The 12,194-nt window shown below is 43.3% G+C and overlaps 1 protein-coding gene and 1 long non-coding RNA gene across 5 annotated transcripts in view; one reads left to right on the top strand and one right to left on the bottom strand.

Moving 5' to 3' along the window:
* RAB11FIP4 (RAB11 family interacting protein 4) overlaps window positions 1-12,194 on the top strand; it is a 239,220-nt gene that overhangs the window by 170,813 nt on the left and 56,213 nt on the right. The window lies entirely within an intron of this gene.
* LOC308580273 lies at window positions 6,152-11,764 on the bottom strand. The gene is made up of 3 exons (XR_014004772.1): window positions 11,628-11,764; window positions 9,833-9,931; window positions 6,152-6,847 (listed from the first exon to the last, which is right to left on the bottom strand). It is a non-coding gene; the product is annotated as an uncharacterized lncRNA (long non-coding RNA).

Raw genomic sequence — 12,194 nt, 5'->3', positions numbered from 1 at the left:
ATATCAATGTAAATTTGATCAAAAACCATCAAGCGCATAAGAACTGCCATGTTTTTCCAGACCACTGATTCATGTGAGGCATAATTACAGAAGTGACTCCATGTTTATATCACCAAAACAGTAATCTCCAACACAGTGGTATCTGGTCTGGGCTGAATAATCTCCCCCCCCCTTCTCTCTCTCTCTCTCTCTCTCTCTCTCTCTCTCTCTCTCTCTCTCTCTCTCTCTCTCTCTCTTTCTCTCTCTCTCTCTCTCCCTCCCTCCCTCTCTCTCTCTCTCTGAATTCTCAGCAAATCAATTTCTTCCATTTCTTTAAAGGACTGCATGCAAATTGATATTACCCCTTTTGGTCCTGGCACTTTTAACATTATTTGTATACATTATGAGAGTTATCTCTAGGAAATCATAAAGGAGGGCTGGCTTTTACATTCTGAAATTTTATTACAGAGTTCACATAATGTGTTAAATTATACATTGCTTCATTAAGTATAGATGTGGCCGTGCCTTTTGTCGAGAAGCAATTTTGTCATTTAAAACGGCACCTGTGGTGTTTGCACAAAATGGCCCAAACTCTTTGTTATAAGTAATTGAAAAATATATCCTTTGGTTCAGTCTTGCATATCGTAGTGGGAAATGTTATCGGGAGGGAAATGTTGAATTCATTTTGTTGTGGCTTGTTGAAATAGTGAACACCAGCTGTTGAAATTTCAAATGAAATATGCATTGGTTAGAGATGAGACCTTTTGGACTGTCCATTAGTTGTAGTGGTGGATATAGACCTGTTTTCACTTACTAGCAGCCTTTCTCAACCTGTGGGTCCCCAGATGTTGAACTACAACTCCCATCACCCCTAGCTAGCAAGGCCAGAGCTCAGGAATGATGGGAGTTGTAGTCCAACAACATCTGGGGACCCACAGGTTGAGAAACACTGACTGGGTACCTACAACAACAACAATAATAATGCTGCCGTAAATGGATCTGAGTAGGTAAGTGTTATTTCATTCAGGTGGTGAAGTCAGCTGAATGAAAGAAAGAAATGTTGAAAAGATTAGTTTAAGAAGGACTGGGGGACAAACCCCCTTTTTACTGCAGTCAGAGCTGTCTTCATAGAATTATAGAATTGGAAAGGACCCTGAGAATCGCCTAGTCCAGCCCCCTCATACAGAAATATGCAGCTGTCCCATACGGGGATGGAACCTGCACCTTGGTGTTATCAGCACCATGTTCTAACCCAGGGGTAGGCAAACTAAGGCCCAGGGGCCGGATCCGGCCAATCGCCTTCTAAATTTGGCCTGCGGATGGTCCAGGAATCAGTGTGTTTTTACATGAGTAGAATGTGTCCTTTTATTTAGGGGTGGAATGCTCTGTCCCATGAGACCAGGGCCCTGCAGGATTTTACTTCCTTCCGCAGGGCCTGTAAGACAGAACTATTCCGCCGGGCTTTCAATTTGAACCTGGCCTGATCTTTTGTTCCCCTTCCTTCCCTCCCCTTTTTGTGAAGATTGCCTGCTCTGGGATCCCACAGCTGGTTTTCTCCTGGTCTCCTCGCTGGCCCAAGTGGGACTAATTTAGCCAGCTAGCCCTGGTGATCATCTAATGTTTATTGAATGGAATTCCCCCCAAACAGATTTTTGATTTTATTGTTATTTATGCTTTATACTGTATTTTATGCTGTTTTTTTGTTGCCTCAATTAAGTGTTTTAAATTTGTTGTTAGCTGCCCTGAGCGTGGTTTCCTGAACCAGGAAGAGTGGGGTATAAATAATTTTTTATTTTTATTTAAAATGCATCTCTGGGTTATTTGTGGGGCATGGGAATTCATTCATTTCCCCCCCCCCCTCCAAAATATAGTCCAGCCCCCTGCTGAAAAAGTTTGCTGGCCCCTGTTTTAACCACCTAGCTATCCAGGCTCAATAATACAGGATGGAAATGAAGAGCCACCGTTGTAATTCACCTTGAATGTGGTTTATTGGTGGGCTGTGAGCTTACCTGCAAACACACTCATAAGCCATCATATCTAGCGTGGCTCTTCCCTGGGGGAAGCTGCTGGTACAAAGAACTTAGCAGTAGTGCTTTCTTTCCTATCAGATTCCACCAAAAGAGGTTTTCTTGCATCCTGTCCTTTTTATATTTGGAAGGTGGTTATAGGCAAATATCTCCTCCTTTCTCCCCTATTTTGTTTTTTTAAAAAACATTATTATTTATTGATTAAAAATTTACATATCTATTCAAACATTGTACGCTGTCTCTTTACATATGAAGAAAAAGAAAATTATGTAGAGAATAGAAAATTTATAAAGGAACAAAAAAGAGGCAAAGAAAAAATAAAGAAATAACAAAGATACGAAGTAAAAAAAAATCAAAAGAGAAAAAGACAACATTATTTACACAATAAAAGTGTTCATCGACACAATCCTTCCCACCCTTCTCATTATACTGTAATATAAACATTCTTTTTTAACACAGATTTGTATGGTATAATATCTTTTCTTTCTACTTTGTATATATTCCTCTAATCGTTTTCTTTACAAATATAACTCAATTTCTGCTAATATGGAATTATTTGTGCAATAAAGTTTTACATAGTTATTGAATATTATCCATTCTCTAGTTATTTTTTATTTCAATGTTCCTCTAACGTATCGTATCTTTGTTATTTCTTTTTTTCTCTCTCTTTTTTGTTCCTTTATAAATTTTCTATTCTCTGCATAATTTTCTTTTTTGAGTCCCTCATCCCACTCTCTTTATCTTTCTCTCTTTTTTTCCCCGTGCCACTTTTGACTTCTGTAGTATTCAGAAATGCTCAGGCAATTCTTTCGCAGCTAATGGGGGGAGGGGGAGGCAGAGAAGGAGAGATTAAATTGTGGTGTAATGAGGTGTTGTAGGAAAGTACTGAATTGTCACCTCTGCCAGCGCCTGCAAATTGTGTTCCTTTTTGTCCAAAGCTGAGAGCAACCAGCTTGATAGGTGTCAGTATGAATATCCGTTAACAAGGTGGGTGCCAATATATTTCAAGAGGTGAATTGTAATGGATTGCAATGATTTGGAATAGCTTGACTATTCCATATCTTTCTTTTTCTAAGAAGCCAAACTTGACTTTCCGATTTAGGGATTTGCAAGTGAACACATGAAGCGTGAACAGTTTCAATAGCAATTTGCATGGTAACCATTAGTGTGTCTGGTGCTTTTTTGGAAGGTTAGAGGTTTGAATCTGCGCAACGGGGGAGCTCCTGTTGCTCTGTCCCAGCTCCTGCCAACCTAGCAGTTCGAAAGCACACCAGCACAAGTAGATAAATAGGTACCACTGCAGTGAGAAGGTAAACGGCGTTTCTGTGCGCTCTGGCACTCATCATGGTCCTCTGTGCACCAGTAGCGTTTTAGTCATGCTGGCCACATGACCCAGAAAGTAGTCTGTGGACAAACACTGGCTCCCTCGGCCTGAAAGCAAGATGAGCCCCAAGGCAACCCCATAGTTGCCTTAGACTGGACTTAACCATCCAGGGGTCCTTTAACTTTTTGCCAGTGTCACAGCCCCGCTTGTATTATTTGGGATCCCCAAGCCAGTTGCTGTTGGGAAGGCACCAAGGAGACCTGTGACTTGCCCCTGCTTTACATATTTACATTACCATTGTAATGCAGTATCAAACAGTAGACCAATGCCAGAAGTGGAACTTAACAATTCAGCACCATACCCTAAGTTTTGAACCATGAAGTCGAAGTCATCAAAACATCCAAAACATCAAAACATATTGTGTGAATTAACCTGGTGAAATATGTATTTATCGATGTACTTTTTCTGCATCTGATTGCCCTGTGATCTCTTTGTAAACCAAGAAAATTAAAGATTTTCTTGGTTTACAAAAGTATGTGCAATGTTGTTGAGACATTAGGAAGAAAAGGGGGAATGAGGTGGAGGGGGGAGAGGTGAGTGGGGGTGGGGTCAGGTGCCGATGTTTCTATTTTACTTAATATACATGGGGTTTTGTGTCAGCGTCGCTTGTGCAGGTTCTCTGCTATTCACTTGTGTTTCTTTGGTGGTGAGAGAGGTTGGGGGTTGGCCTAGGGCAGGGGTCTGCAACCCGCGGCTCCGGAGCCGCATGTGGCTTTTTTACACCTTTGCCGCGGCTCCGGGGCGGATACTAGCGAGGGGAGGAGGCGCATTGTGCGCCCCGACACTCCCCACTGTGGCGGGCGCTGTACTGGCTGTGACGTCGCATGGGGGCGGTGCGTGCGTTAGTCATACACCGTCCCGACGTCACCTTCCCGCCCACCCACCCGCTACATTGTAAGGGGCATGTACGCTGGTCACTGCATTGAAAGGGGGCATGTATGCTGGTCACTGTTTTGAAGGGGAGTGAAGAACACACACACACAAAAAGGTAACTTGTTAATTTTAGGTTTATTTCTATGAGGAGGAGTAATTCTGAGGGGTCAAACAAAGAAATAATAAAAAAGTGACAAAAAAGTTATTTTTATAATGACGAGTTTTGCAGCTCCCAGTGTTTTTTTCTTTGGAAACGGGTCCAAGTGGCTCTTTTTGTCTTAAAGGTTGCAGACCCCTGGCCTAGGGTGTGGTTGTTTGTTTGTGATTGGCTGTGTTGATCTTTGTTTTCATGTCTGAGTGGGGTGGGTGGGTGTTTTGGGTCAGGTTATCCATACTGATTTGTATGTTGTTGGTGGATTCTTGTCATTGTCTTGTTGGGCTGTGTATGTGATAAAGGGGAGCCATACCGGGGTGAAGGCATCTTCTTCTATTTGTTCCTGTGTCAGTTTCAGTTTATTGGTTAATTTTTCTAGTGAGGCTGTTTCCCATACCATGGGTCCATGCTTACTCCTGACAGATCTCTCCAGTGTCTGGTTATGCTGTTTCTGGCTGCTGAAAGTAGGTGGGTTATGAGTTCTTTGTGGTGTAAATGTGCATTATTGTCTTGGAAGATGTTTAGTAGGGCCAATTCTGAGGTGATTTCTAATACTTGCTTAGTTATTTTACATATTTCTCCTATGGCTGTTGTCCAGAATAGTTGGATTTTGGGGCACTCCCACCACATGTGAAGGTATGTGCCTGTGGAGGTGCACCCTCTCCAGCATTTTGGTGAATTTCCTGGGCGTATTAGCGCTAGTTTTCTTGGTGTTAGGTACCACCTGTAGGTGAGTTTCAGAATGACTGTGATCTCACTTTTTACACAATTGTGGTTCAGCCTGGATTTATTCTACAGCCTGCCATCCATAAAGGTGAGTAAGATTGCTTGATGTTGATTTGAAAACCCTCACCTTGATTAGGTTACCCATGCCTTTTCTGCCCTGCACGTGCTGCAGGTGAATGTCGAAGCAGGTGGTGATTGCAGTCTTGGAATATGCCATTAGGCTGGTGGGGATAGACTCAAACTGCCAGGGCTGCCCATGTCTGGACACACAGGGGATAAGACAGAAATAATCAGCAATTATCTTTTATTATTGCAATGAAACAGTTTCTCAAGAAGCACTTTTTCAAGGGCAAAAAGATGCACTAGATATAGGTTGTGTGTGGACTATGTAAAAAAAAGTACTCCATCACCACTGATTCTAGAATTAAATGTGTTTGCGCAGCCCAAGACCTCCTTCCTAATGTGTTTAAATTGAACAATTATTCTACCCATTGTTTTCTAACATCCTTATAAATAGGGCTGCCATACGTTTGGATTTTCCCGAATTCTACCAGAATTTTAAAGGCGGAAGTGATGTCCGGGGGGGAGGGGGGATTTCCGGAAGGCTTTTTTTTTTGGCGTTTTCGTTTAAAAATGCTCCACAACTTTGTGGTTTGTCTGAAAAAAGCTCCACAACTTTGGGGTTTTCCTATAAAAAGCTCAACTTTTGAGGTGTCCTGGTTTTTAACTTGTTGAAATATGGCAACCCTACTTGTAAATACCGTATTTTTCGCTCTATAAGATGCACTTTTTCCCTCCTAAAAAGTAAGAGGAAATGTGTGTGCTGTTCTGGCTTCAGGGATAGCCGCGGGAAGTCTTCAGCAACATTTGATTCAGAATACTTTTTTCTTGTTTTCCTCCTCTAAACACTAGGTTCGCCTTATGGTCGGGTGCGTCTTATAGAGCGAAAAATACGGTGACTGAATCTCTTTCTCAACCTCATCACTTCTCAACCTCTTTAAGAAACGGAAGCAGAGAGGAGCAGAAGGAGATTCTGGCAACCTATTTCCAGTAATACCATAGCTTGTAGTAGCATAGAGAACGGTGGGAATCATTGTCTGATGCAGCAGGAAGGGTTGTAAAGGGTCCTAATTTGTTGGGGGAAAACATCTGGCAGCAAAATGCATGGGGCTGGCGCTGCTTTTTGAAGCAAGACATCTAGGCAGAAACCCCTAGTTTGCAGCCCTGTAGTAAACTTAGCTGTGTGGATTTGCTTGTGCAGTCCGATGCGCTGCACATTTCTTCGAAAGTAAGCGCCGCTGATTTCAGTGGAGGCTGAAATACGGTATTTTCCAGCCTTATTCTGGATGGAGGGAAACATGTGACTGTGAAGTGGCCAGATGTACAAGATGCGCTTTGAGCATAGTGGCTTCATTGTGTCATGAAAAGTGAAATAGAGAAGGGAGCCCTCGAGTGAGGTCGTGTGTTATATAGATTTTTGCTGCGGGTGGCAAACTGAGCAGATAGTGTTCGCCATTGATTGATCTGGTCTCGCCTTTATTGAGAGCACATGGCACACGCTTATTTTTTTAGTAGCTTTTTATTAAAACTGACAAACGAGAGATCCCATGCTTTCAAGAGATGAGCCCCAAGGATTCCCCAGGGTGATGTTTGTCTAGCCTAAGATGATGTTTCTGCTTTTGATCCATGGAAGCGTTTAGAGCACTAATAAAAACAAAACCAATAAAAGCCAAGCGAAAGCTTTTTGAATTGCAGGACTTCACACACAAAAATAAGTCATAGAATTATAAAGTTGGAAGTGGCCTGAGGGCCATCAAGCAAACTTTGAAAGATTGGGGAGGTGGGAGAGCCAGTATATTTAATATACTTGTTTTTAGGTCTTAAAAGTTTGTCCGTTTGTCCATCCTATTGGTTCAGTGCATACATGATCTTGTGTCAAAAAATACTCAGTGCCAGAAATGAGTTAATAAATATGTGGTACAGTGGTACTTCAGGTTACAGACGCTTCAGGTTACAGACGCTTCAGGTTACAGACTCCGCTAACCCAGAAATAGTATCTCGGGTTAAGAACTTTGCTTCACAATGAGAACAGAAATCGCACGGCGGCCGCGCAACAGCAGTGGGACGCCCCATTAGCTAAAGTGGTGCCTCAGGTTAAGAACAGTTTCAGGTTAAGAACGGACCTCCAGAACAAATTAAGTTCTTAACCAGAGGTACCACTGTATATATCAGTTGCTAACATTGGCCTGTTGTTTGCAAAACAAAAAACAAAAACACCTCCCTGAGGCCGAACACTGAAATGAAGCCCATAGTATTGGTGTGGGTTTTTATCTTTAAAACTGGTGAGGTTTCTTTATCTTTATGTAGTGGACAGTTGCCCTTCAATGTTGCTGCAAAACTGACTGCAAAGTTGACTGTTTCAATTGGGCTAATAAGTGTACCGGACCCTGGCTTGACTGATGCTATCACAGTAAGTTATAAGGTTTGGTCCAAAGACCACATGGGTGGTGCTTTGGTCTAAACCACTGAGCCTCTTGGGCAGGGGTCAGCAAACTTTTTCAGCCATGGGCCGGTCCACCGTCCCTCAGACCATGTGGTGGGCTGGACTATATTTTGGGAAAAAATATGAACGCATTCCTATGCTCCACAAATAACCCAGAGATGCATTTTAAATAAAAGGACACATTCTACTCATGTAAAAAAATGCTGATTCCCAGACCATCCGTGGGCCAGATTGAGAAGGTGATTGGGCTGCATCCGGCCCCTGGGCCTTAGGTTGCCTACCCCTGCTCTTGGGTTTGCTGATGTAAACAATGGTAGGAAGGGATGGAGCAGGAAGATGCAATGAGTCTTGCTGTAGGCTTGGCGGGAGCTTTCCCGATGCCCATCTGCCTGGCAGTTCTGCAGAATTGCGCTTTAGGCTGAAAACCAGCTGCTTTATAAACTTAATTATGCATTTTTAATTAAAAAAAGTACATTATTATAATATTTTTAATATTGATAAATTGGTGTGTGCGTGTATTGGGTGTGTGTGTGTGTTATACCCATTTAACTCCTTTAGTACTATGAAGTGGGAAACAGCAGCGTAGATGTACCGTATTTTTTGCTCTATAAGACTCACTTTTTCCCTCCTAAAAAGTAAGGGGAAATGTGTCTTATGGAGCGAATGCAGGCTGCGCAGCTATCCCAGAAGCCAGAACAGCAAGAGGGATTGCTGCTTTCACTGCGCAGCGATCCCTCTTGCTGTTCTGGCTTCTGAGATTCAGAATATTTTTTTTCTTGTTTTCCTCCTCCAAAAACTAGGTGCGTCTTGTGGTCTGGTCGTCTTATAGAGCGAAAAATACGGTAGGCCTTCTTTGCAAAGAAGAGCAGAAATGACCAGGCCTCCTCTGCTCTTCTTTGCAAAGGAGCAGGAAGAGCTATTGCACAACAAATGTCTTCCTCTGTTGCAACAGCCAAAGCAGCCACATAATCAAGCCATGACGCGATTAGCTCAGTCAGTAGAGCATGAGACTCTCAGCCTCAAGGTCGGGGGTTCCAGCCCCATGTTTGGGCAAAATATTCCTGCATTGAAGGTGGCTGGACTAAATGACCCTCATGGTCTCTTCCAACTCTATGATAACGTTTCAGCACAGAATCAGGGTGTCCTGTTTTTACAAAGCATTATGAATAATACTCCAAAATACACAGCCAGTAAGCATCTTATTAGGACTATCTGAAATGTTTCAAAATGGCACGCAAGCCTCTGAGTTCTGCAGAACTCTTCCTCAGATGAGATGCCACGCAAAGCAGAAGTTGTGGGAGATGAAGTAGGGGAGCTAAGTAAGAAAAATAGAGTTGACCTTGAAGTGTTTGAGGTTTGTTTTTGACTTGGGCTAGTGGCTTGAAGGGACGCGGGTGGCGCTGTGGGTTAAACCACAGAGCCTAGGACTTGCCGATCAGAAGGTCAGTGGTTCGAATCCCCACGATGGGGTGAACTCCCGTTGCTCGGTCCCTGCTCCTGCCAACCTAGCAGTTCAAAAGCACGTCAAAGTGCGAGTAGATAAATAGGTACCACTCCGGCGGGAAGGTAAACAGCGTTTCCATGCACTGCTCTGGTTTGCCAGAAGCGGCTTAGTCATGCTGGCCACATGACCCGGAAGCTGTACGCCGGCTCCCTCAGCCAATAAAACGAGATGAGCGCTGCAACCCCAGAGTCGGTCACGACTGGACCTAACGGTCAGGGGTCCCTTTACATAGTGGCTTGAAATGCAGCAAAATCATTACCGTATTTTTCGCTCTATAAGACGCACCAGACCACAAGACGCACCTAGTTTTTGGAGGAGGAAAACAAGAAAAAAAATATTCTGAATCTCAGAAGCCAGAACAGCAAGTGGGATCGCTGCACAGTGAAAGCAGCAATCCCTCTTGCTGTTCTGGCTTCTGGGATAGCTGCGCAGCCTGCATTTGCTCCATAAGACGCACACACATTTCCCCTTACTTTTTAGGAGGGAAAAAGTGAGTCTTATAGAGCAAAAAATAGGTACCTCCGCACACATTGCTTTTCAAATCACATTCTTAAACAAGGAGGTGTGGAGATGAGTTCACCACACCACACTGATTTAACACTGGGGTAGGGAGGTGACTGAACTGGCTCCATAGAAATAATCTCTGTGCATTCAAAACAGATTTTCAAAAGTCTGCCCTTACTGCGTCAAGTTGCACGGATCTGTCTCATAAAAGGGTTTGTGCTGTCGGCCTTGGAGTTGCTTCAAGGAGGTGGTCCTTGTTTCACTCCAATGACATCTCCTGTTAAAAAACAAACACGCCATTGTCCCCCTTGAAAGCCGCATTATAGCAGCTTGTCTCCCTAATGACCCCCTTCCTCCTGCAAACAATAGGGCCATAGCATTCAACAATAGCCATGTCCTATTCTCTTCCCTGTGGCCCGCATGAACCCTGCGTGACTCTGTCAGGCACCACAACCTGACAGAAGGATGGGCCAGATGTCCTGGGCTCAGTGACTGTCTTGAGGGCCATGGCGTCCCCATTCATTTCCATGATTTCCATCAATTGCACAGGAGACTTGAAACTAGAAATCTGTGGCTCACACAGTGCACACTTGTTTGCCGCTATGATGCATCAGCAGCTGTCGGGGCTCACCCACAATTCTGCTTGTCCTGTGCCTAGAAAGCACGGGTGGTTTCCCCCTTGCCTGGCTTCTTAGGAAAAACCCACTCTGTAACTCCAAGTGAAGGCGGTGAATGTCCTGTGTGAGTGTGTGGAGGCAGTTGGAGGATGGATGGCAGCTAACAGATTGAGGTTGAATCCTGACAAGACAGAAGTACTGTTTTTGGGGGGGCGGGGGGCGGTAACTGTGGGTAACTGTGCCCCTGAAGGACCAGGTGCGCAGCCTGGGAGTCATTTTGGACTCACAGCTGTCCATGGAAGTGCAGGTCAATTCTGTGTCCAGGGCAGCTGTCTACCAGCTCCATCTTGTATGCAGGCTGAGACCCTACCTGCCCGCGGACTGTCTCGCCAGAGTGGTGCATGCTCTGGTTATCTCCCACTTGAACAACTGCAATGCGCTCTATGTGGAGCTACCTTTGAAGGTGACCTGGAAACTACAACTAATCCAGAATGTGGCAGCCAGACTGGTGATTGGGAGTGGCCGCCGAGACCATATAACACCAATCCTGAAAGACCTACATTGGCTTCTAGTACATTTCCGAGCACAATTCAAAGTGTTGGTGCTGACTTTTAAACCTGAGGTCCAGCTCCAAGGGCCTTCTGGTGGTTCCCTCCCTCTAGGTTGCTCACACAGTAAAATAAACTTTGCATCCCAGTTAACATGCTTCTGTGGCAGAATTCTAAGGAAAGTTCCTTTTAATGAATGCAACTCCCTCCTATGGAAAAAAACACTATTAAAATCTTTCATATTATCTCATATTATTATATTATATACCATTGCTTCATACATCAGTGCTAAGTAATCTGAGAAATCCCATCATAAAGAAGTTGGTTAAAGAGCCTTGAGGCATAAACAAGTTTCCATATTATTTCATCAGATCACCGTGGCTTCAGCTTCTACATTATCTCTGTTGTTAATTAGTATCTGTTCCTCACATTGCAGCTCTTGTTTCTCACTGATAACTTATGTAGCCTGGAATTAAAGGCCTGGTTTGCTTTGGAAGAATAATTTATTGCTTCTGTGTGGATTTCGGGGGAATGGGAGCTTTGAAAATCTTAATTCAACCAAGAAGCCGCTACAGAAGTTTGATGAATCAGATCCACGCATACCAATGGTGGGGGTTTTTTAAACCCACAATGACGTATTTATGGGGGAGCCACAATTCAGTGATACTTGTACAATAGATAGCATACGTTTTCTGGGGTGGTTATTTTAGTGTAATCCCAATAAATGAATGAATGAATGAATCCAGAAATTTAAAATGTGGTTCCAAGTATAAAGATGAAATAAAATATTATGTAGAAGATCTTTTACCTTAGTCGTGTCAGTTTTCATTTCTTAGTGCAGAAAGGATTGATCTGATGTGTCGAGATCTTTCCTATTCTAATGAATTCAAGAGGGTTCTGGAAGCTTCTCTGTGTGAAAGAAACAAGCAAAAGGTTCGTGATGTTTGGGTTATTCTTTCAGAGAAGCTGAGTACAGCTGGCTTAAACTGGTTCTGTTATTTCTTCTGTCAATGTCATGCTGACTAGTAAGGCTAAAAGGAGCCTGGGTTTCACTTTCACTTTCTATCTCTTTTCCTTCTGATGTGGTGTTCTGTATATAGTGTTAAGGTTTAGTTTTATTATAAGTTATTGTAAGTTTAAGTTAAGTCTGCTGCAACTGGATTTCTCATGGACAGTACCAGTCCTGAATGTACTGGATTTGTGACCATTATGCTCATTTGCCTTCAGGAGCAGTAAAGCTCTGCTGGGTGAAATACAATTGCCTCTGATCTTATTTTTTGGGGAATCCTGCAACATGTTTAAGTTTTTACTCTGCTAACTATACATTGGAATCTGGCTCAATATTGAGTAGAATTACTTTACTCATTGCAAAGTA

Source organism: Podarcis bocagei, assembly GCF_964188305.1.
Source record: "Podarcis bocagei genome assembly, chromosome: 2".
NCBI lineage: Eukaryota > Metazoa > Chordata > Lepidosauria > Squamata > Lacertidae > Podarcis > Podarcis bocagei.
This window is presented reverse-complemented; position numbering and strand designations above follow the sequence as displayed.